The sequence below is a fragment of the Nycticebus coucang genome, chromosome 13, assembly GCF_027406575.1.
Source record: "Nycticebus coucang isolate mNycCou1 chromosome 13, mNycCou1.pri, whole genome shotgun sequence".
NCBI classification, from domain to species: Eukaryota; Metazoa; Chordata; class Mammalia; order Primates; family Lorisidae; genus Nycticebus; species Nycticebus coucang.
In genome coordinates, this window is record NC_069792.1 from 31,856,417 (window position 1) to 31,882,841 (window position 26,425).

Here is a 26,425-nt window from a genome sequence, read left to right on the forward strand (position 1 = left end):
CTGAGATCACAGTACCATGCTGCAGTTTTTTTGTTTTAGCTTTTTTTTTTTTTTTTTTTGAGGCAAAGTCTCCCTCTGTCACCCTGGGTAAAGTGCCATGGCATCATAACTCACAGCAACCTCAAACTCCTGGGCTCCAGAGACCCTCTTGCCTCAGCCTCCCGAGTAGTTGGAACTACAGGCACATGCTATAGCTCTTAAGCCATGATGTTACTATAAGGCTGTCCCTTCATCTGTGTAGCTGTTGTGAAGTGCAACAAAATATGGGAGAAAGACGGCCGAAGCTTAGTCCTGCAATGAAAAGGCACAGTACCCGCAGTGCCCGCTATCTATATTTGCCCACAATGCATGAGTAGTAAACACATTTGGATTTAAAGCATTTGGATTCCTTCCAGATCAGAAAATAGACAGACAAGTAAACCCATCAAGACAATATAGAGAAACCCAATGAGGCAATGAAAGAAGAAAAGTAGGTAGGTGCTTAAGTCCATCAGCCAGTGAGTCAGCCGCATAGTCAAACATCCTCACACTCCAGTGGAACCTGGTAGAACATGGGCTCATTACACAGGAAACATAAACCCACCACTCCCTGCCTCCAGAGCCATCAATCTTCTGGAAATGAAAAAGTAGAGATGATTGCCAAAGTGAATTTTAGCTTCCTGACTTAATATTTGTCTTAATAATTTACTTTTCTAGAGATAAAGTGGTGTGTGTGTGTGTGTGTGTGTGTGTGTGAATGTTTTAAAGCCTCTTAATGAATGCAGCATTATTTCTGTGCTGGGATAGGTGAATGGATGCCCAAGGTAGGTCTTATCCACCATTCCTCAAGGCTCTGATCTCTTATGTAACATGAACATAACTGGATTAACATCTCTGTTAGATGTGATAAGAGGAAACAGACACATGAGAACAATCCAAATTGCCACATAAATTACTAAAAAATGGCCCATCTACTTATGCATTTTATTTGTGGTATATTTACTAGCCAACTAAAGCTGGGCGAGGTGGCTCACGCATGTAAACCTGGCACTCTGGGAGGCCAAGGCAGGTAGAATACTTGACCTCAGGAGTTGTTGACCATCCTGAGCCAGATCAAGACCTCATCTTTAAAAACAGCGGGTGTTATGGCAGAGCTGTAGTCCCAGCTACTCGGGAGGCTGAGACAAGAGGATAGGTTGAGGCTAGGAATTTGAGGTTGCTGTGAGCTATGATGCCACAGCACTCTGCTGAGGGCAACAAACTCAGGAAAAAAAAAATCTAAATCTTCTCTTCAACCCAGATGTCCTGGCTTATTGTATGTACATAAGACTTTGGCAACGGGTGCTGGGGATGTGGGGGGGGGACAGGGTGGGACACAGCAAAAGAAACATAATTTACCAAAAGATTTTATTCCAAAAATTCATCTTCAAAGAATGATGAACATACTGAACACACATTCTTATTGGAAGGACAATGAGAAAACAAAGGTTTTTACATTCTTAAGACAAATAGGTCATAACAAGTTTAGTAAAGGTGAACAGCTTTACAGAAAACAGAGAAACCAATAAACATTAAACTTCAATGTACTCTGATATTTGCTTTGATCTTCAATTTTATATAAATATTTAGCAAGTTGCCATCAGCAAATATATTGCTATATACCATTCCCAGAGAGGTTGTCAAAAATGCATTACCATGTTCCAAAAGAGCCTATAACATAATCTTTCAAGGATGGTAAGGTATTTTATATTTTATATTGTTAGTCATTTCATCATTGTGGAAGGAGATAACACAATTTTCATTTTTTTAAAAAATGTTGTGCATATTTGCACAATGACTCGTGCACATTTTTCTCATGGACACCAAATCATGGTATCCTATGATGGAAAAATCTGAAATCCTGGTGAAGGAGAATTTATCAAGATTGAGTTGCTCTTCCTCCACTCAGCGAACTGACGCACCTGTGACCACGTCATGAAACTGAGCAGAAATGTTGCATAATGCTTCAAAATACAGTGGTGGAGGGGATGATGGTGATGACAGGGTGAACAAGTACTACCACCACAATTTCTTAAGCATTTACCACCTGCCAGGTGCTTTGCAAACATTATACCTACTCCTCACTATAATTTTTATAAAGCAGATAGTATTATTATTCCCATTGTAAACATGAAGAAGGGTTAAATGACTCATCTAAGGCTACACAATCTCCATTAGAGCCATACTTCTAACGATGTCTTTTATCTCTTTGTATTGCCCCAAACTGCCTAGTTCTTACAGATGGAACTATCGACTTGCTAAAACCTATTCACCAAACATCTGAAAGTGATTTTTTTGTGAGACCTGTGGGGACACTTTATGTGTCACCCTCCAGCTTAGGTGGGAGGTCCAGGGGACCCTGTACCACCAGTAGACAGAACAATGAAATGGTAAATGCAACAGCCCCCCACCCCACATTACTACAGGAGGCTCAGTGCCGAAAAGGACGTTGAAACCATATTTTATTTTAAGATCCTTAATTATATGCCTTTTTTACTCCAACTATTTTAGCTATTTTGCAGGCTGATGGTGGGTGGCAATGTTCTCTAAATCAAAATGTAAATCATCCTTAATTTGACAGTGATTGAGCTACATTGCTTCTTTACGTGTCTGATCAAAATATAGTTTTAAAAGTCTACAGATAATTAACATTTCAGGAAGTATTTAGAGAAGCTTACTAATGTATTACATAATCATTAACCACAGAAATGTATTAATCTTTAAGAACACTGTAAACACAGGGGACTATTATTCTTAGGATTATTTTGTGTGAACAAACCCAAATCCTTGTGCTACACAAAGGCTAATATATTTGCTCAAGGGATTAGAATTAATATATGACCCCTTCTTTTGACTTAAATGTTATAAACATCTCTGGTGTTCTTGGAAAACAAAGGCTGCTCCTGCATAATTTTTCAAATAGAGAAACTGAAATGCAAGTACTATGAAAATATTTGCTGGATAAAACAAATACCAAGATCAAAGATGCTAAGATACAGAGCGGATATTTATTATCCCCACTGATCCTTTCATATTTCAAAATTTATTTATTTTTACTATGCTCTTCATCAGTTATTATAGCTTAATTTTAAATTCAGAAAGGAGAATGCAGAAATAATAGTATCATGAGCTTTAGAATTATATCCAAGTAATACTGATGAGGATAAATGAGAATGCATTATCTGAATATGTTTTTTGGATGAGAAAGAAAACAGTTTGAACTCCTCCTCCAACTTTTGAAGCCAATGAGGTACTGCATAAAAATCATAAATTTAATTTTAAAACATAACGATGACAATTAATGACAATTAAGGTTATCGGGGGGGAAGCAGAAAGAGGGACGGAGGGAGAGGGGTGGGGCCTTGGTGTGTGTCACACTTTATGGGGGCAAGACATGATTGCAAGAGGGACTTTACCTAACAATTGCAATCAGTGTAACTTGGCTTATTGTACCCTCAATGAATCCCCAACAATAAAAAAACAAAAACAAAAAAACATAACGATGAATAGTTTTAAAGTGACACCTCAATAAATTAGACAGCCACGCGCTTGTCAGTATATTCAAATCATGAAAGTACAAATTTCATAATATTCTGATTTTCTACCATTCCTAAATTCTTGTGAAGCAGTATCTAAAGTTGAGAAATGAATTCCTCTCTCCATGACTTACTCGTGGGAGATATACAAATAGTTATTTTTCATATACCTTATTGCAATTTCTGAGGTACTATTAAGGATGCTTATGGTCTATCTGCAGTTGGGATGTGAGAACACCAGATGATACACATTGGTTACTTAAATGCCTAACTTATTGTCTTCACGAAGTTTAGATAGGTAGGACAATCAATGGACAGGTCTTGGAAACCAATTAGGCCTGAACAATAAAAAGGACAGAAGCACCTTGAGTTGATGGTGGTGCCATCAACTAGGACAGGGAACTCAGGAGGAAGAACTGATTTCAGGGTGAGAAATAAACACACGAAGGATTCAGTCTGGGTATGTGCGGAGCATGCAGATAGAGAAATTTTATGGCTGGTTAAATCTAGGAATCAAGATCTTGGGAGAAAGGTGGAAAGTAGAGAGCAAGGTCAAGGTATGCAAATGTTTTCAGCAAAGGGCCAGAGGGTCTAAGGGCTTTGCAGGCAGCATTGTCTTTTTTAAAATTGCACATGAACTTTATGGACACCCTGTATTTGGCCTGCAGGTCATAGTTTGCTAAGCCCTGAATTAGATAACAAATGAAACTCTCACAATGAATAAGAACACCCAGGAGGAACATATGGAAGGCAAATTTGTATGCTATGAAATTTGAAAATATGTAATTCTGAATTCAGTTCAATAAGGATACATATCATCTATAAGGCCTGCAGTCAGACAGATGGTTCCACAACCCTTGCTCTGGTTCATACCCAGTGTAAAATGGGGCAATTTATTTAACCTCTAAGGCTCAGGTGCCTCAACTGCAAGATGAAGAAATGGTAACAGCTAACACTCAGCGACAGGCTCATGAGTATATTCAGGATTAGATAGTATTATCTCTCTCTTTTATAAAAGAGGATACTGAGGCACAGAGGCACTAAAAACACTAAACTGATACAGCTGCTACAGCTGGAGAAAGAGGTCTGATTCAGTCTGATACCCTCACTCTTATCACACTTTAAAGGATCATGTGAGGAGTTCATGGGAGAAGGGATAGCCTTTTATCAACATACCTGGAGAGTAGAAAAAAACTCAATATGGCTATTATCGTTATTATAACCTCAAAGGACATTAATAGCTAAAGCATACAACGATGACTAAGCCAAGGTCAATTTTTTCTGAGATACCGACTATCACTAAATTTCTAATACTAGCTTCAACCCGCCCCGCCCCCCCCATACCCATCATCAACTCTATTGTTAATTTTCAGCCTGACTCTCCCCTAAGAAGGGGTGCTTATGTAAGGAAACAATATCAGCTTTGATTATTCCTTGCCTAGCATTATTGGTTTGTTTTCCCTAAGTGTTCCTAGTAAATCCTGGTTTTTTCTTCCCAGTGTACATATACTGAAACCTCCAGGAGGATTATTTCTTTTCTTAAAGCAGCTGGGGTTCAAACTTGCTATAAGATTTTAGTATCTACCATGGACCCAAAAAAGGGTCCCATAAGCATTTTAACAAGCATTTAATCTTGGCAGGAATTAGTATTAGGGTTCAGAAAAATGAACTCCCACCAAGACATCTCTGACTGACTAACTCCTGTTTGTCCAGCTTAAAATTGTCCCTTCTGCAAAGTGCCCCCTAATCCCTTCCCTTGATCCCTTCTCTTCCACTTCTCTTGCTATGGTTTTGATACCACTCTTAGGGCAGCATTTACTTCATCCCTTCTGTAAGATAAGGACTTCCTTGAGTGGACAGCCCTGAAGTTATTTTTTGCTTTTTTTCTTGACATTTAAAAAACAATGGGTGGCAAAGGGATTTATATATCAATATATGGCAGCAAGAAGTACAAGGGAAATTTTTTTTTTTTTTGTAGAGACAGAGTCTCACTGTACCGCCCTCGGGTAGAGTGCCGTGGCGTCACACGGCTCACAGCAACCTCTAACTCTTGGGCTTATGCGATTCTCTTGCCTCAGCCTCCCAAGCAGCTGGGACTACAGGCGCGCGCCACAACGCCCGGCTATTTTTCTGTTGCAGTTTGGCTGGGGCTGGGTCCGAACCCGCCACCCTCGGCATATGGGGCCGGCGCCCTACTCACTGAGCCACAGGCGCCGCCCTACAAGGGAAATTTTTAAACACCCCCCTGCCACAGTAGGGGATTTAGGTTACAAATAAAAAAAAAATAGACCTTCATATTCTATTTTAGCATTCATATTATTTTCCCAAACATTTTTTAAAGTTTAATAATGAAACATAACCAATTATTATTTAAATATATTTTTCAATTGTTCCTAAGGTGGAGTTAAAGCCAGTTCTTAACATATCGGAAAAAGAAAAAGACCCTGAGATAAATTATCCCTACTCATAAAACATTTAAAGTATTTACATTTTAAGGAGAAGCCAAGGAAAGCAAGCATCTATAACATTTAAAATGGCATATTCTTATTCTATAGTTAAGTATTCTCATCGCTTCTCGGCCTTTTGGCTAAGATCAAGTGTAGTATCTACAGTAAGTATTCTATATAACTATATAACTAATTTCTTTAATAACAATCAGCATCTTAAATAAATATTTTATTGCAAAAAGACTAAACACAGTTGGTCATTCGAATCTGGGAGATTTATTTATTCCAGGACGCCCATTATATAAAATGATGTGGTCTTTGCTTATGGCCTACACACATCCTCCCTAAATCACCTTTAGGTTACTTACAATACTTAACACAATGTAAATGTTATAAATAGTTCTTATACTCCATTGTTTAGATAATAATGACAAGAAATAAAGTTTGTACTACTCATTCAGTAAAGACACAACCATCCCTTTTTTTCCCTGAATACTTTGAATCCAAGGTTGGTTAAATCCATGGATGCTGAACCTACAATTATAAAAGACTGACTATACTTCTGTTTAAATAAAAACATTACAGCACAGCACAAAATTCAAATATGCCTTGGGTTCCATGTTAATAGAAGGGATAAAAAGATCCGTTAACACACAGCACAAAAAGTAAGCATACTCTCTACACAGAAGATGCACATCAGGGTTCTCTACCTGGGGGTCCTATAGATAGAAGCCAGTGAGTCCTTTTGCAGGATCTGTAAACTACACACAATTACATGCAAACCTTTCTGTTCATGTGTCTTTCTTCAGTCTAGAATTGTCATTAGATTACTGAAGGAGTCTATTACCTCTCTAAAGCTAAATCAGGCTCTGCAAACAGGCCTCCCTAAAGAACATTTATCTTGCTTAAAAATCCTAATTATTAATTTTAAGCTCTTATTTTTGAAAAGGGTAAAAAATTGTATTAGTCCAATTAAGCAAGTAAACATTTGTGTTTCTGCACCAGACCACTGGTATTAGATCTGAACTTAAAATTTTGTCCATTAGCGAGAAGGTAAGCTCCTTTCCTACTGTTTACCCAGGGTAACTTGGCCTTAACTTAGAATTTTTAAACAGTTCAGTGTTTCTAGGCATCTTTTCATAAAGCTCAATTTAAAGATAAAAATCAATGAATACTATTAATTAGTATGCCTAACTTTTCAATTTATCTATAGAATTAACTCTATTTAAAAATCAAAGAACATACCAGTACAGAAATATTTTTCTTACAGGTTATTTTTTAAAGTAAATCACAGCAAGTCCAATGGCAAAATTTAAGTAAGAATCGAGAACTCCCACTATTCCATTCATAGGCAGTAATCCATTCTTTTAATAAATGAAAGGCATTTTAGGATCTCTTGGGAGAGAAACCTATTCTTTCCAGAACAAAATAAATTTCTCTCAGGGATTAGATTTTAAAGACTTTATGGCACTTACAAAAGGCTTTTCATATATCCCCCTGCTAATTTAATTTTCTGCTTTTTCTCTGTTAATAGCCAGAACCAGTCTGGAATAACTTTTCCATATTATTGAAAACCAGTGAGCAGGAGGCTCATTAATACTTTCAGGCTGCTAACATATAAAGTATCACTACCTCAAAGTGTAAAAGGTGGTAGAAAATGAGTTGACCTTCCTAAATTGGGAAGTAAGTAGAAAAGGACCTGAGATGCAAAGTTCTTTTCTGTTTTTCCTGAAAACTGCCCAATGGTGACTCCAGAACCAACATTCTCTTGTGTGAATCTGACATGTAGGCCCAAAAGACTGTATCTACAAGATCCACAGCAGTTTTTCTGCTCCCTAAAAGAACTATTTAATTCATCCACATTCCAAATTATATCTGTTTTGCATTAATGAAGTTGAATTTGTAGAAAAGATTGGATTCATTACCATGTAAAGTACAGGCATTAGCAGAAAATTTAGTAACTATATTCCCAGACATAACAAGATCAGACTCAGGCTACTGGGTGGAGCTGGGGGATGAGAAGTGGGATGTTCCTGAAGGGAGAAGCCTTCCTTCTCGCAGAGTTGTTCATAGGAGTAAATTAAATCAGAGTCCCAACAAAGGAAGGCCATCCCTCAAACCTCCCATCAGAGCAGAACATTCTGTCCAATTGATCTTGAGTGTCAATGCCATCATAGATAAACATCTGTGTGTCTGTTGCTTAAAATCTTTTCTTAAGCTCTCTTACAGCTGGAAAATTTGATAGACGTCACAGTTGCCTATCACGCTGAAGCACAGTAGCTGTATTATCGTCGTACCAATCAGATGCCACAACCAGGAAGTAACTGCTGGCTAATGATGGAAAACGCAAAGTGGAGAGTGCTACTGACCCACAGCAAGGGTGTGATTCCAGGCAGTGACAATGAGGGGGCCTCATGACAGGCAAGGGGAAGATGCAAAGAGGATGGCTTGAAAGGAAGGAACATCTGATGAATGCCTACTAAACCCTAGGCACTGCTCTAGGGACTGAGGATACAGGGTGAACGAAACAGACGAGGTCCCAGCTCACTCCAGTGTATAAGTGACAGGAGACTTAATCCTAAGGATCAGATATGGAAAATAAATCTAAACGGTAAAGGAGAAAACCGTGATGGAGTGTCTGAGGGGTTTCCTGAGCCATGAGTGCTTGGGGAGGAAGGAACCAGCCTCTATGCTTTCAGCTTACAAAAAACATCTTTGATGGGAAAAGGGTGATAGTTGGCAAATTGGGGAGAGGTGATCTAGTTCCATTAATTCAGTGGTTTTCACCAATTTTTTTTGTGTATAAGACATATTTTCGAACATTAGGATATTTGTCAGATTGTATTAGAGTGATTATCAAACCAAGCAATTCAAAGTGAACAATAATTATAACCCAGTCACAACAGTTCAGGTAGTAACGCCTCCTATTTATAAAAGCACCCATACCCATGCAAATGGCCACCAGTTGGTCTCAATTCTGAGCTGCTCTTTGCAGCCTACACCTGATTACAGCAGTGGTTCTCAACCCGTGGGTCGTGACCCACAGGAACTGTATTAAAGGGCCATGGCATTAGGAAGGCTGAGAACCACTGTATTAGAGGAATGTAAAAAAAGACTTTGGAGAAAACATAACAAATAGCCCTTAACCTTATGGTTAGATTCCAAACAACTAACTCTCTTCAAATAGGTCCTCAAGAGTGCTTTTCACTCCAGGCAATGCAGGTTTCAACTGAAGCAGAGACCTCAGCCTTGGTCTTACAAAAAGTAGCTCTAAGAATCTTCTCATATTTGCCAAGACATCCATTCGTGAAATGAATAGCAATGATCTGGAAGCTCATGGGAAAAACTCTGAAACACTGACCTACCACACGTTACTTCAGTGCTGAAGGGGCCACAAGGCAAACAGCTGTGACCAGAGGTGACAGCTGCTATAGTGAATGGTGTCTACATCCTTTCCCTCTAGTTCCTAGAACCCCCAGTGAAGAAGCTCCCAATGTTGCTACCGGCAGAGAGGAAATAGCAAAGATCCAAAGGGCTGGAACCTTCAAGACTTCTCCCAAATCTGGCAAGGGATTGGGGCCTCCTGGGAGCCAGTGGTTTGGCTGAGCACCCAGCTGGCCTCAGGGGCAGGCACTGAAGATTCCAGTCTCTAAACTCAAGCTGTGTCCTCAGTGGCTCTCTCTATGTCCTCACTGGTACAAACAAATAAATCGTGGCTACTGATAGCTGAGCTAATCAGTTGAATCTCTTCTTTTCACAGAAAACTGTGGGCTTTTAAATCTGGAAGAAAGTTTGTTCTTCAGGAAGACATACTCCTCATTTCTCCATCCCTTTTTTCTCTTTCATTTCCGCTTTTCCTCCACTTTTTTTCCCTATAAATATCAACTGGTTACTTTTAAATGGAAGAGTCTAGACATGTGGCCGACTACAGAAAACAAGAAGTGAATGTCTGCCAATTTCACATACCCTCCCTTAGTGATATTCAGATGAGGAAACAAAACAATCACGTAAATAAAATGCCCCAGAAAAGTTCAAGAACATGCCTTAGGTCACAAAGTAGCTAAGAGTAGATGAAAAAACCATAGTGTGTCTGACTCAATAGTACCAGTTTCTACTGTGATCTTAACTGGATATTTAAAACTCCAGGTGGTGATGTTCTAGCCATTAGAAGCATATTTTAACCACTAGGGAAAAATCAGTTAAGGCTAAGGGAAAATCTGGGACAAGTTTTCTTTCAGCTAAAGGTGTCTAATAGTAATTTTCACATGATAAACACTTTTTTTTTTTTTTGGTAGAGACAGAGTCTCACTTTACCGCCCTCCGTAGAGTGCCATGGCATCACACGGCTCACAGCAACCTCCAGCTCTTGGGCTTACATGATTCTCTTGCCTCAGCCTCCTGAGTAGCTGGGACTACAGGCGCCCGCCACAATGCCCGGCTATTTTTTTGTTGCAGTTTGGCCGGGGCTGGGTTTGAACCCACCACCCTCGGTATTTGGGACCGGCGCCCTACTCACTGAGCCACAGGCACAGCCGATAAACACTTTAAAAAAAAAATAGACCCAGCACAGTGGCTCACGCCTATGATCCTTACACTCTGGGAGGCTGAGGTGGGTAGACTGCTTTAGTTCAGGAGGTTGAGACTAGCCTGAGCGAGAGTGAGACCCTGTCTCTACTAAAAGTAGAAAAACTTAGCGAGGTGTGGTGGTGCACACCTCTAGTTCCAGCTGAGGAGGCTGAGGCAGGAGGATTGCTTGAACCCAAGAATTTGAGGTTGCTGTGAGATATGATGATACCACAGCACTCTACCCAGGCTGACAGAGTGAGACTCTGTTTCAAACAAAAAAAAAGAAAGAAAATAGACTATACATAATATACATATATATCAACAAAAGGTGAACAGTTTTAGGATTACACTTCACTTATATGGCCTAGCTACAAAAAGAACTGTTACATATATTTTAACATACCAAAAAATCACACCAGAGTATTCCAAAGTGAATGAAATGTTCCAAAGTAAACACTCTCATGCTAACTGTTCCTTGGGCAGAAAAGCCTACCCTTTGAGCTCCCTGCAGTATAGGGCAGAATTACAGAGAACAGATCAACAGGCCCAGTGCATCCTTCATGAGCAAGCTCATAGATTTGGTGTCAACAAGGGATCATGGCCAAACCTTTGATTCCCAGCCTGGTGTTTCAGCAACCGCTTGTGCACTGAACACAGTCACGGCCTGGCTTCAGCCACACCACATTGAGGTGCACTTGCAAAGCACCATAGAAAACAGAGGAATTAAACTTAAACATACGCTGAAATTTTCCTTTTACACTCAGAAGCATGGTAAATGCACTTTTTCAGGTTTATGAGAATACCCTCTAACATTGATTTTTGAGAGTCTTACAAAAGCTCTTCTTATTGTGTCTGCACCGCAGAGTTACACCTCTGTAACTCCTGACAGACATCATCTTAGCTTTATGAATAAATAAAACTATGCTCTAGGGAAACATTGATTTAAGAGGAAAAATCGATACCTATGTAGCATGCAATAGATTTGAGCTGTAAGGCAGCTTATCCCTAATATATGATGCAATACTAAATCATACTTTTTGCTTTCTAATAAAAGATAAGTGAGAGTATGTGGAATTGGCAGGTAAATACCTGCTTTCCGTAGTCCTCAGAATATCAGGAGTCCTCTTCCCCTTTTGAAAATGGCTTAGTTGATATTTCAAAAAGGAATAAAAAAGAGAATGAGGAAAAAAAGGGATGGATAAAACCATGGTGGCAAAATCTTAATAATTTGTGAATCTAGATTATAATTTTATGTTGACTCTGATTATCTCCTGTGTGTGTAAAATTTTCATTATTAGAACACAAAGAATATGTATGTTTGGTTGGAGGAAACTCTAACCAAACCTATTATCAACCAAGATATTAACAATGATTCTCTTTGGGGAATGGACTCATAAGAAAACATTTTTTCAAGGAGGAGCAAGATGGTGGCTGAGTAACAGCTTCCTTGCAACTGGGCACAGTGATTCTGGGGAGACAAGACTCCAGGCAGCATCTCTGGCTGGTAGGATCTGCCCATAAACATCCCTTTGAGGACACAGGGAGTCAGTGAGAGCCTTCTGCACCCCATGAGGGGGACAAAAGCAGTGGAAAACAGGCAAGTGGTTGCGTGTGTTCATTCGGTCTAATCCCACCAGCAGCTGTAAGTACAGCAGCAGTGAGAGTGCAAACTGGAAAGGCCTTACATGTGAGCTGTTTTTGTTTTTTTTTGGACTTGAAACTCAGTTGAACTACCTTGGGAGAACTTGGACAAGAGTGCAGAGGACTTTAAGCATTGTCTAGGGCCCCAGACTGAGCTGCTGAGCCAGACGGAGCTAATAGTTTTCAGCTGTGGGCTGCTTGGAGCCACTGTAAGAGAACTGCCCCTGCAACTTCCGCCCTCAGAGTCGCAGAGCAAGGGTCTGGCAGGACCTAGTAACCTAGTGACTGAGCAGCCTAAAGGCAGGGACTGAGATGCCTTGCAGCCTTAGCCCTCAGGGGCATAGAGTGAAACCAGTTTTGGCACACTGGGTAAGTGGATAGCCACTTCAGGAGTCATCCCATAAAGCTTATGCTTAACAAAGGTTAGAAGTTTAAAGTGCTTTTTAAGAGGGCTAAGGAGAGATTTAGGATCTCCCCCCTGCGGAGTTTGAGAAATCAGCAGAGGCCTCCAGTCTCCATCTTGCACAGGTATATCAGCATTGTGATTAACATCTCATAAGCCAGAAGATCACCTGTCACCCAGACAATATTCAGCAAGATATATATACTGCTTTGTTTTTGTTTTTTTTGTTGTTGTTGTTTTTTAATTTCAACATTTTCCCTATAGATTTGTCTTTTCTTTTTTTTTAATTTTCTTTTCTTTCTTCATTTTTCTAGTTTAAATATAATTTCCCATTGTTGCCTTTTTCAAAAATTAGAACTTAATTTTTGCTAGTGTTTCTACCCTTATTATTTGGTTTCTTCCCCCAATTTCATTCTGTAAAGTTTTCTGTTTGCTTGTTTTGATTTGATTTATAGCATTTTTGTCTTTACTCTCTACTTGGTGGAGGTGGGGTACTGTGTCTGAACAGGCTAGCGAAGAGCTGCTGACATCAAAGGAACCACCGAACCCGGCACCCCCAAAGCTTGGGGTTTTTTAAGGTTGGGTCAAAGTACCCTACTGTACAACTATTTTGCTCTGTCTCCTCTTTCTGTGCCTCTCTTCTTTTTGTCAGTATTCCCTTTTACCTACCCCCTCTACTTTCTCTTTTTTCTTTTTCCTTTTTTTTTTTTCCTTATTTTTTCCCTTCTTGCTCTTCAACCTTGTCCTCCTTCTGGCCCTGTACCAAAAGGACTCATCAAAACCCTAGTCCAGAGGCACAGCAACCTAAAGAGCAAGAGAAAATGAAAGGAAAATTACAGCAAGGAAACAGATAAAAGAAATCACTCATGAGGAAGAATCAGCAGAAAAATCCTGGAAACATAAAAAACCAGTCAAGAGCAACTCCCCCAAAAGACTGTGAGGTAGCTACTGCAGAGGATTCCACCTATAAAGAAATGTTAGATATGACAGAAAGGCAATTTAGAATACAGATGATGAAAATAATGAAGGAAATGATGGAAACAATGAAGGAAACTGCTGATAAAGTGGCAAATAACCAAAAGTAAATCCAAAACAGAATCAAATAAGAGATGAATGACATAAAAAATATAGAAAGTATATAGCAGAGCCGAAGGAACTGAAGCACTCAATTAGGGAACCTAAAGATGCAATAGAAAGTATCAACAACAGATTATACCATGCAGAAGAAAGAATCTCAGAGGTGGAAAACAAAGCTCTTGAGATAACTCAGATAGTTAAAGAGGCAGAAAAGAAGAGAGAGAAAGCAGAACGTTCACTGACAGAATTATGGGACTTTATGAAGTGTTCAAACATACGAGTTACAGGTATCCCAGAAGGGGAAGAAAAATGCTCTAGGGGAATGGAAGCCATACTAGAGAATATTATAAATGAAAATTTCCCAAATATCACCAAAGATTCTGACACACTCCTTTCAGAGGGATATCGGAACCCAAGTTGCTTTAACTCTAACCAAGCGTCTCCAAGACACATTGTGATGAACTGGTCCAAAGTCAAGACAGAAGAAAAGATTCTTCAAGCTGCCAGGAGTAAGCACCAGTTGACCTACAGGGGCAAATCCATCAGGGTGACTGCAGACTTGGCTACTGAAACTTTTCAAGCAAGAAGACAATGGTCATCTACCTTTTATCTACTTAAACAGAACAATTTTCAGTCCAGAATTTTATATCCTGCTAAGCTAAGCTTTAAAATTGATGGAGAATTCAAATCATTTACTGATATATACACATTGAGGAAATTCGCCACAATAAGACCAGCACTACAGGAAATACTTCAACCTGTTCTACACACTGACCACCACAATGGATCAAATTAAGAACTCAGCAAATTAAGAACTCAGAACTTAAAGGACACAACCTAACTTCCACACTGATGTAAAAGATAAAACTAAGCAATGGACTCCCACAAAATAAGATGAATAGAACACTACCACACTTCTCAATTATCCCAATAAATGTTAATGGCTTGAATTCCCCACTGAAGAGTCATAGATTGGCCGACTGGATTAAAAAACACAAGCCATCCATTTGCTGTCTGAAGTAAACACACCTAGCTTCAAAAGACAAATTAAAACTCCGAGTTAAGGGTTGGAAGACCATTTCTCAGGCGAATGGAATTCAGAAGACAAGAGGAGTTGCAATCTTTTATTGAGATGCATGTGGATTTAAAGCAACAAAAGTCAAAAAAGACAAAGATGGTCACTTTATATTGGTCAAGGGAAAAATACAACAAGAAGATGTTTCAATTCTAAATATTTATTCACCCAATTTAAATGTTCCCAGATTCTTGCAACACACCTTACTCAGTCTGAGTAATATGATATCCTATAATACCCTAATAACAGGGGACTTTAACACTCTCCTCTTACAGAACTAGACAGATCCTCTAAACAGAAATTAAACAAAGATATAAGGGACTTACATGAGACCCTAGAACAAATGTGCTTGATAGACACACATAGAACACTCCATCCCAAAGATAAAGAATATACATTCTTCTCATCTCCCCATGGAACATTCTCCAAACTTGATCATATCCTAGGCCACAAAACAAACCTCAACAGAATCAAAAGAATTGAAATTTTACCCTGTATCTTCTCAGACAACAAGGCACTAAAGGTGGAACTCAACTCCAACAAAAACCTTCAACCCCACACAAAGGCATGGAAATTAAATAACCTTCTGTTGAATGACAGTTGGGCGCAGGAAGAAATAAAACAGGATATCATTAAATTCTTGAGCATAACAACAATGAAGACACAAGCTACCAAAACCTGTGGGATACTGCAAAAGCAGTTTTGAGAGGAAAATTTATCGCTTTAGATTCCTGCATTTGAAAAACAGAAAGAGAGCTCATGAACAAACTCACAAGCCATCTAATGGAATTGGAAAAAGAAGAACAATTTAAGCCTAAACCCAGTAGAAGAAAAGAAATCTCCAAAATTAAATCAGAAATCAATGAAATTGAAAACAAAAGAATCGTTCAGAAAATTAATGAAACAAGGATTTGTTTTTTTGAAAAAATAAATAAAATAGATAAACCTTTGGCCTGACTAACTAAAAATAGAAAAGTAAAATCTCTAGTAACCTCAATCAGAAATGATAAAGGGGAAATAACAAATGATGCCACACATATACAAAAGATCATCTCTGAATACTATGCCCAGAAATTCAAAAATGAGAAGGAAATGGATCAATATTTGGAATCATAAACACTCCCTAGAGTTCGCGAGGAAGAAATAGAGCTCCTGAATGGACCAATTTCAAGGACTGAGATTAAAGAAACAATAAAAATGCTTCCAACAAAAAAATACCCTGGTCCAGATGGCTTCACACCAGAACTCTATCAAACCTACAAGGAAGAGCTTATTCCCGTAATGCAGAAATTATTCCAAAAAATTGAGGAGGAAGGAATCTTCCCCAACATGTTCTACGAAGCAAATATCACCCTGATACCAAAACCAGGAAAAGACCCAACTAAAAAGGAGAATTTCAGACCAATTTCACTAATGAATATAGATGCAAAAATTCTCAACAAACTCATAGCCAATGGATTACAGCTTATCATCAAAAAAGTTATACATCATAATCAAGTAGGTTTCATCCCATGAACGCCAGGCTGGTTTAACATATGCAACTCCATTAACATTATCCACAACATTAATAGAAGCAAAAATAAAGACCATATAATCCTCTCAATAGATGCCAAAAAGCATTCAATGAAATTCAGTATCCTTTTCTAATTAGAACACTGAAGACTATAGGCATAGGTAGTACATTTATGAAACTGATTGAAGCTATCTATGACAAACCCACAGCCAATATTTACTGAACGGAGTAAAACTGAAAGTTTTCCTCTTAAAACTGGAACCAGACAAGGTTGTCCTCTGTCACCTTTACTATTCAACATAGTGCTGTAAGTTCTAGCCAATACAATTAGGCAAGACAAGGAAATAAAGGAATCCAAATGGGAGCAGAGGAGGTCAAACTCTCCCTCTTTGCTGACGACATGATCTTATACTTAGAGAAGCCCTACGACTCAACTACAAGACTCCTGAATTCATCAAAAAATACAGTAATGTCTCAGGACATAAAATCAATGCCCACAAGTCAGTAGCCTTTGTATACACCAATAACAGTCAAGATGATAGGCTAATCATTGACAAAACTCCCTTCACCATAGCTTCAAAGAAAATGAAATACCAGGAATATACCTAACAAAGGAGGTGAAGGACCTCTATAAAGAAAATTATGAAATCCTAAGAATGGAAATAGCAGAGGATATTAACAAAGGGAAGAACATACCATGCTCTTGGCTGGGAAGAATCATATTGTTAAAATGTCTGTATTTCCCAAAGCAATCTACCTATTCAAGCCATTCCTATTAAAATACCAAAATCCTACTTTCAAGATTTGGCAAAAATGATTGTGCATTTTGTATGGAACCAGAAAAGAACCCATATATCTAAGGCAGTTCTTAGTAATAAAAATAAAGCTGGGGGCATCAGCATACCAGATTTTAGTCTGTACTACAAAGCCATAGTGGTCAAGACAGCATGGTACTGGCACAAAAAATAGAGACATAGACATTTGGAATTGAATAGAAAAATAGGAAATGAAACTAATACCTTACAACCACCTAATCTTCGATAAACCAAACAAGAACATACCTTGGGGAAAGACTCCCTATTCAATAAATGGAATTGAGAGAACTGGACATCCACATGTGAAAGACTGAAACTGGACCCACACCTTTCTCCACTCACAAAAACTGATTCAAGATGGATAAAGGACTTAAATTTAAGGCATGAAACAGTAAAAATCCTCAAAGAAAGCCTAGGAAAAACACTGGAAGACATTGGCCTGGGGAAAAACTTCATGAAGAAGACTGCCATGGCAATTTCAACAACAAAAAAAATAAACAAATGGGACTTCATTAAACTGAAAAGCTTCTGTACAGCTAAGGAGAGAACAACCAAAGCACATAGACAAACTACACAATGGGAAAGGATAATAGCATATTTCGAATCAGAAAAAAGCTTGATAACTAGGATCTATAGAGAACTCAAATTAATCCACATGAAAAAGCCAACAATTCCATATATCAATGGGCAAGAGATATGAATAGAACCTTCTCTAAAGAAGAAAAATGAATGGCTAACATATGAAAAATATGAAACATATGAAAAAATGTTTATTATCCCTATTTATTAGAGAAATTCAAATCAAAACCACCCTGAGATACCATCTAACCCCTGTGAGAATGGCCCATATCACAAAATCTCAAAACTGCAGATGCTGGCTTGGATGTGGAGAGAATGGAACACTTTTACACTCCTGGTGGGACTGCAAACTTTTGGAAGGAAGTATGGAGAACCCTTAAAGAACTCAGGCTAGACCTCCCATTTGATCCTGCAATCCCATTACTGGACATCTACCCAGAAGGAAAAAAATCCTTTTATCATAAGGACACTTGCACTAGACTATTTATTGCAGCTCTATTTACAATCACCAAAATGTGGAAACAGCCTAAATTGTCACCAACGCAGGAATGGATTAACAAGCTGCGGTATAAGTATACCATGGAATACTATTCAGCCATTAAAGAAAACGGAGACTTTATTCCCTTTGAATTAAGCTGGATGGAAGTGGAACACATTCTTCTTCTTTTTTTTTTTTTTATGAAATCATAGCTGTGTACATGGATATGATCATAGGGCATCATTCACTAGCTTCACAGACTGTTATTCTTAGTAAAGCATCACAAGAATGGAGAAGCATGAATCCTATGTACTCAATTTCTATATGAGGACAATTAATGACAATTAAGGACACGGTGGGAGTGGGGGAACGGGAGAGCAGAGAGAGAAAGAAGGAGGGAGGGGTGGGGAAAGGAGGAGCAGAGAGAGGGAAGGAGGGAGGGGGTGGGGCCTTGGTGTGTGCCACACCATTTGGGGGCAAGACATGATTGTAAGAAGGACTTTACCCTCAACAGATGCAGAAAAAGCATTTGATAAAATCCAGCATCCTTGTCTAATTAGAACACTGAAGAGTATAGGCATAGGTGGCACATTTCTAAAACTGATTGAAGCTATCTATGACAAACCCACAGCCAATATTTTACTGAATGGAGTAAAACTGAAAGCTTTTCCTCTTAGAACTAGAACCAGACAAGGTTGTCCTCTGTCACCTTTACTATTCAATGTAGTGCTGGAAGTTCTAGCCAATACAATTAGGCAAGACAAGGAAATAAAGGGAATCCAAATGGGAATAGAGGAGGTCAAACTCTCCCTCTTTGCTGACGACATGATCTTATACTTAGAGAACCCCAAAGACTCAACCACAAGACTCCTAGAAGTCATCAAAAAATACAGTAATGTTTCAGGATATAAAATCAATGTCCACAAGTCAGTAGCCTTTGTATACACCAATAACAGTCAAGATGAGAAGCTAATTAAGGACACAACTCCTTTCACCATAGTTTCAAAGAAAATGAAATACCTAGGAATATACCTAACGAAGGAGGTGAAGGACCTCTATAAAGAAAACTATGAAATCCTCAGAAAGGAAATAGCAGAGGATATTAACAAATGGAAGAACATACCATGCTCATGGATGGGAAGAATCAACATTGTTAAAATGTCTATACTTCCCAAAGCAATCTACCTATTCAATGCCATTCCTATCAAAATACCAACATCGTACTTTCAAGATTTGGAAAAAATGATCCTGCATTTTGTATGGAACCGGAAAAAACCCCGTATAGCTAAGGCAGTTCTCTGTAACAAAAATAAAGCTGGGGACATCAGCATACCAGATTTTAGTCTGTACTACAAAGCCATAGTGGTCAAGACAGCATGGTACTGGCAGAAAAACAGAGACATAGACACTTGGAATCGAATTGAAAACCAAGAAATGAAACTAACATTTTACAACCACCTAATCTTCGATAAACCAAACAAGAACATACCTTGGGGGAAAGACTCCCTATTCAACAAATGGTGTTGGGAGAACTGGTTGTCTACATGTAAAAGACTGGAACTGGACCCACACCATTCCCCACTCACAAAAATTGATTCAACATGGATAAAGGACTTAAATTTAAGGCATGAAACAATAAAAATCCTCAAAGATAGCATAGGAAAAACACTGGAAGATATTGGCCTGGGGAAAGACTTCATGAAGAAGACTGCCATGGCAATTGCAACAACAACAAAAATAAACAGATGGGACTTCATTAAACTGAAAAGCTTCTGTACAGCTAAGGACACAATAACCAAAGCAAAGAGACAACCTACACAATGGGAAAGGATATTTGCATATTTTCAATCAGACAAAAGCTTGATAACTAGGATCTATAGAGAACTCAAATTAATCCACATGAAAAAAGCCAACAATCCCATATATCAATGGGCAGGAGACATGAATAGAACTTTCTCTAAAGACAACAGACGAATGGCTAACAAACACAAGAAAAAATGTTCATCATCTCTGTATATTAGAGAAATGCAAATCAAAACAACCCTGAGATATCATCTAACCCCAGTGAGAATGGCCCACATCACAAAATCTCAAAACTGCACCTGCTGGCGTGGATGTGGAGAGAAGGGAACACTTTTACACTGCTGGTGGGACTGCAAACTAGTACAACCTTTCTGGAAGGAAGTATGGAGAAACCTCAAAGCACTCAAGCTAGACCTCCCGTTTGATCCTGCAATCCCATTACTGGGCATCTACCCAGAAGGAAAAAAATCCTTTTATCCTAAGGACACTTGTACTAGACTGTTTATTGCAGCTCAATTTACAATCGCCAAAATGTGGAAACAGCCTAAATGCCCACCAACCCAGGAATGGATTAACAAGCTGTGGTATATGTATACCATGGAATACTATTCAGCCATTAAAAAAAATGGAGACTTTACATCCTTTGTATTAACCTAGATGGACGTGGAAGACATTATTCTTAGTAAAGCATCACAAGAATGGAGAAGCATGAATCCTATGTACTCAATTTTGATATGAGGACAATTAATGATAATTATGGTTAAGGGGGGGGACAGAAAGAAGGACGGAGGGAGGGAGGTGGGGCCTTTGTGTGTGTCACACTTTATGGGGGCAAGACATGATTGCAAGAGGGACTTTACCTAACAATTGCAATGACTGTAACCTGGCTTATTGTACCCTCAATGAATCCCCAACAATAAAAAAAAAAACAAAAACAAAAAAAAAAAAACAAAAGAGGGACTGTACCTAACAAATGCAATCAGTGTAACCTGGTTTCTTGTGTCTTCAATGACTCCTCAACAAGAAAAAGAAAAGAAAACATCTGTTGTTCCTTGGGAGTTTTTTTATTTTCCAAGTGTCCATAGTGAACATGTTATTGCTTTTGTAATTCAGAAAACACACACATAATAAATGTAGAGGAGAAGACAAAAAAGAAAAACAAGATTAACTAGACTGATTGCAAAGTATTTTGTCAACTCCGACTAGAGATACCTAAGATTTATATCCTAACACTTATTTCTATCCCAAGCCAACTTTTTCTCATTGTTCTTGGATGTTTTTTAGGACACAAGCAGGTTGTTATTAAAATTGACTGATTTAGAAAACAAAGCTAACAGCTTATGTTGAAATTAACCTCATCTTTGTGAACCAAAGATCAAATGCATGACAAAAGCTGGCTGAAGACATCATTTTTTAAACTCTGTAATCACCTTACAATGCAAGGCCATTTGCACAGTGGAAGACAGTTGTTAAAAGTTCTGAGGAGCCCTGCAGGGATTTTAATCACAATGCCACCCCAGAAAGACCAGGCTCCTGCTTAGAATTAAAAAGTCTTGGTTTGAATTAAAAATGACTCCCATTTCCCCCCCTAGATCCTCAAAGATGTGGTTCATCACTAATTGTTTTAACTGTGGCAAATTCAGAAACATGCTTATTTGTTGATTTGGGTTAGCTCACATCTCCCTGGACAGTTACTGATTCTGTGTTCTCCTTGCTGTCTTTCTAATACATTGAAAGAACTCTGGAAATTTGAAAGACACTTCCTGAGCACAGAGATGTTAGAAGCCTAAAAACGTGTTAGGGCAATTTAAATTTTGAATCTCAAATTAAGACATCATGAAAGTAGCTATTATCATCACCAAAACTCGTGAGGACATTGGCTGAATCTACTTTCAAGGTAAAAATTACAAGGTACAAAAGAAGGCAGTGACCATGCTAGTACTGACATCAGCAGAAGAGGGAAAGGGGACATAAATTGGTTTTGTTAGCTCTTTGTTAACATATGGATGCCAAAAGAAAAGAGAAAGCAAAGCATTATTGTTGAGAAAAATGCTTATGCTTAGTCTGGAACAAAACACAGCTTGAGATCAATTACTTTTCATGAATACTATCCTTTTCTTTATTACAGTGTCAGAGATGCAGTCATTTAAAGAAATTAGAGCATCCACTTGTTTTACAATGCTCTGGGCACGTATTAGATGTTGCGGGGACAAAAATGAGATCCAAATGTTGCCCTTAAGGTTAGCGTCTATAGGAGGATCAGATATATAAATGGATAAGTATAATACAAAGTGTCCAGAGATGTAACTGAAGAACTATGGGAATCCAGCTAAGCCTGGGAAATCAGGAAGGGCTTCTCAGAGGAGATGGAAAATGAGGTGGATCTTGAAAGATGCCCTAGTATTTATTGAGAACAAAAGGGTCAAAGGCATTCTCAGACATGACAACAGCAGGTGCAAAGAAAGGCATGTGTGCCTGGAAGAGGCGTGATGTGCTGGAACTCCCCAAGGAGTTTGATCCAAATGAAGCAGAGACTGCAAAGGAGGGAGGGTAGCCAGGGCACTGCAGGAGTACCTGGGCTGGGTCAAGGGGTCCACACCAAGGTTACCAGGGCCCATGGAAGTCACTGAGCTGGAAATCATGGGAGGGCAACTAGAGTGGGGACAATCTCTTAGAAGAGAATGACATTATCTCCAGCAACTGATTGGCACAGAGCTCATGAGGCCAGAACTAGAATAGCAATGATGGAGATAGAGGAGTATTTCAAGAATGGAAGAAACAGTATCTAACGTACTCAATACTATTATGAAACCAATATGTAATCACTTACACTTTCATATGAATGATAAAACACAAATATAGTCCAGAAAGAAAGAGGAGAGAGGTGGGAGAGGGGAGAAGAGAGAGGAGAAGGAGGGAGAGAGGAGGGGAGGGAAGAGGGAGGGTATTTGTCAGGATCTCACCTAGGGTACACAATGCAAGGGTACATTTCAAACAACTGAGAGTATATTATAAATGTATTACCACAAAAAATAAGTGAGGTGATGGTTATGTTAGTTAGTCTGGTTCAAGCATTCCACACTGTATCCCATAAATGGAATGTGGATACAAATCATCACATTGTCCCCCCTAAATGTTTACCATTATGATTTAATAAAAATGAAGTAAAAAAAAAAAAATCTTAACAATTAACATTGTGACAGCTGGCAGGTCACCAAGCGCCAGTCACTCTTCTTGGAACTTTCATATGTGGTTTTAAATCCAGAAGCTGGTATAGACTGAATGAGGAGAGTGAGGCAGTATCAGGAAGGAGATTTCTGGCTTGCGTTCGTTAGTAGGACTACAGAAATGCCAGTTAATTGAAATATTAATTCCGGGAGAAGAAATCAGTGTTAAGCTGAGGAGTGAAGGAGGCAGGGGAAGACACTTGTATACCTATTAGTTTTGAGAGCTGCTTGGCACATACAAATGAGGTAACCAAAATGCTGGGGACAGGCAGAAAGAAAATTGGAAATTCAAGTTAAATAAAGAAAAAAAGAGGCATAAGCAGTCACCTATACATCAAAAAGTACCACACAATGCTTTCCAGAAAGTAGGAGGACAATGACGCCACTACAGAAGCATCCGATACCAATTTTAAAACATACAGACTCTCAAGTTAAATCTTAATTACCCCCAACTGGAAAATGTTCTATGTTTGGGGGCACAAATATAACATGTTAAGGCGAGCAGCTCTGGTGGAAATGGAAGTGCATTGGAGAAAACAATGTCTAATCCTGAATTGAGATTCTTGTCAAATGCTAGGAGATCAGAGGAAGGCATTTTTGGAGGGTGGATAATCAAAGCTCTTAATACACTGATTCTTTAGTCTAGCAAAAGGCAAGCTGATATCTAGGATATGCAGTTATATTTGGAAAGACTGCAGCCTCAAAGGAGAACCAAAATGACCCTGACATAGCTCCTTGCTCCCCTAAGAAGAAAGGGTTACTCTGGCAAGAAAAAGAATTTCTCAGTAAGTTAAAGGAAAGATTTAATTAAAAGACAGTGGGCAAAAAAACTCGGGAAAGTTCAGACCAGTTGTACTCCTGTATTTCCAGCCATAGAGGAATTGGATAATGATTTATGGTGGATATGGGTAAGTCAGGCCACAGAATTCGAGGTCTGTAAATCTTTTAAATGTGTAGACACAGTGCTTCAAATCCAGGATTCATCACAAAAGTTGATAACTCTGTAGTAAACTATTAATAACTACTAAAGTCAAATTTAGAATATCACTATTTTTACTTAGTCATTAGATTGAATGATTTTTTTCTGTATTTGGTCTGTTCACAGAAGATGGATCCAAAGTCATTAAGGAATTATTGATAGAGCTTTTATCATCAGCACAAAATGAGATTACAAATATCACTCATCATAACCACAAACACAGCCTCATACATTTTTGGTGATGGTGATGGCAGTGAGCACTGTATATACTATTAATCCCCCCATGAGGCTATTCAATCATTAGCCCCGTCACAAAGAGGAAAGAGATTGAGAGAGGGTAAGCATTTTCTCAGATTCCCAGAGGCATTACAAAGCAGAACCAGGGATGTGCAGACCACTATCCAGTGGGAAACACCATGTTGTCGGAAGCACACCCACTGCTGTCTCACTCTCTATGGCAGAAGACTCACAAAGCAAAATTCAAATTAGACTAGCTCAGACCTTGGAGGCATCTCAGCTTGCAAGCTGTGTGTCTGTAGACTTATAACCCAAACAGAGCCTTTAATCAATCACTGATGCCTCCACACAAAGTTAAACTAAAGCCTCCCTCCCATAATGGACAATAATACAGAATAAATGAGATAAATGAATACCTTGAAATCACACTTTCCCAGCAATGACGTTGTGCCCAACTGCTGAAATAAGAGAACAACTCTGTATTTTCTGGAAAGGAAATGTAAGAGGAAACAATTTCAAAATTCTAAACTGGATTTCAAGTGTAACAATTAAATGTTACATTTACCTATTTAAGTTTTGGTCAGTAAAGGAAGCAACTGAAAAGACTTGCTTAAACGTTAGCACTTTAAAACTATCAAAAAAGAATTCTAAAAAGCAAAAGTTAAAACTTGCTCTTAAAGGGCGGCGCCTGTGGCTCAGTCGGTAAGGCGCCAGCCCCATATACCGAGGGTGGCGGGTTCAAACCCAGCCCCAGCTGAACTGCAACCAAAAAATAGCCGGGCATTGTGGCGGGCGCCTGTAGTCCCAGCTACTCGGGAGGCAAAGGCAAGAGAATGGCTTAAGCCCAGGAGTTGGAGGTTGCTGTGAGCTGTGTGATGCCACGGCACTCTACCGAGGGCCATAAAGTGAGACTCTGTTTCTACAAAAAAAAAAAATTAATTAATTAATTTAAAAAATAAAAACTTGCTCTTAAAATATTCACGGACCTATATATTATCACAAATTGTATATATAGAAAAATAAAAATGATGGCATTAATCACCTGTGATAATCATGCCCCAGTTTTGTTTTAACTCACTGGCACCTCCTTTCTTTCTGACAGTAACTATGGGTTATCTTTTGCTAGCCCTGCAACCTCACACCTCAAACATGGACCCTTAGAGTAGTTCAGGCACGTGAACTAAGGCAAAAACAAAAATGGCTGTATGCTTCAAAAAGATGATAGTCATGCCAGGGAAGAAAAATGGTAAAACAAAATTATATAGAAATCATATTACTTAGCTATATTATTTCATGTCTTCATCTTAAAATGTGTATTTTAAGATGTATTTTTGTTAAGCATGGTTTCCTATGCTTAAAATAAAGCTGTATCACTTATAAAGATCACTTCCTCCGAGAATAAGTCTGATTTGAGTTTGAGGAATTCAATCTCAAATCTAAAATTCTGTTTTTGTAGAACTGTAGATCTAAGCAGACATCTTAAAAATATTCTATGTGGAACTAAAAAGCATGGATAGTAAAAGAATGACCTAATAACTAGACTGAATCCTCTCAGGAGAAATAGCCACTGAGGCAATTTGGTTAAGTTTAAAAGAGAAAAGAATTAGAAAGATATCACCTAGAAAGAAATGAAAAGCAAAGCAGTACTAGAGAGACCAAAGAGAAAAACAGCCAAGGTGCCAGCAAGTCAGGTGACGATCCCTCCAGAGCTGCCAGTGCCAGACTCTGCAGCAGTCAGAGACAAGAGCCCCCAGCCCCTGTCTTACCCACAGATCCCTGCCCATGCGGTCTGAGGGCCTGTTAGATGTGAGCAGCAAGAGAAAAGTGCAGCAGCAAGTGAGAGAACATTACACATCAGGAGAGGCAGGGAAATGGTGAGGATCGTTAACCTGCTCGCAACAAAGAAAGACAAAGGAAATTCTCTCCCTTTGGCCTCTTGCTGGGAAATTGGCCATCTAGAACTGTGAAGCATTAAGGTTCAACAACTTTGTGGGTTTTGGAAAGTTTCCATACCAGCCCTAAAACCCATCA

At 38.8% G+C, this 26,425-nt stretch overlaps 1 protein-coding gene and 1 pseudogene across 3 annotated transcripts in view; one reads left to right on the forward strand and one right to left on the reverse strand.

The window, feature by feature from the left end:
* PAG1 (phosphoprotein membrane anchor with glycosphingolipid microdomains 1) overlaps positions 1 to 26,425 on the reverse strand; it is a 182,653-nt gene that overhangs the window by 106,800 nt on the left and 49,428 nt on the right. The window contains exon 3 of one of the 3 annotated variants that reach the window (XM_053559406.1): positions 24,811 to 24,880. The exons of the other annotated variants lie outside the window; for them this stretch is intronic. The gene's annotated coding sequence lies outside the window, so the exon portion shown is untranslated. The remainder of the gene's footprint in view (positions 1 to 24,810; positions 24,881 to 26,425) is intronic. 3 annotated transcript variants of the gene reach the window in all.
* On the forward strand, positions 6,122 to 6,221 carry LOC128564231 (uncharacterized; annotated as a pseudogene).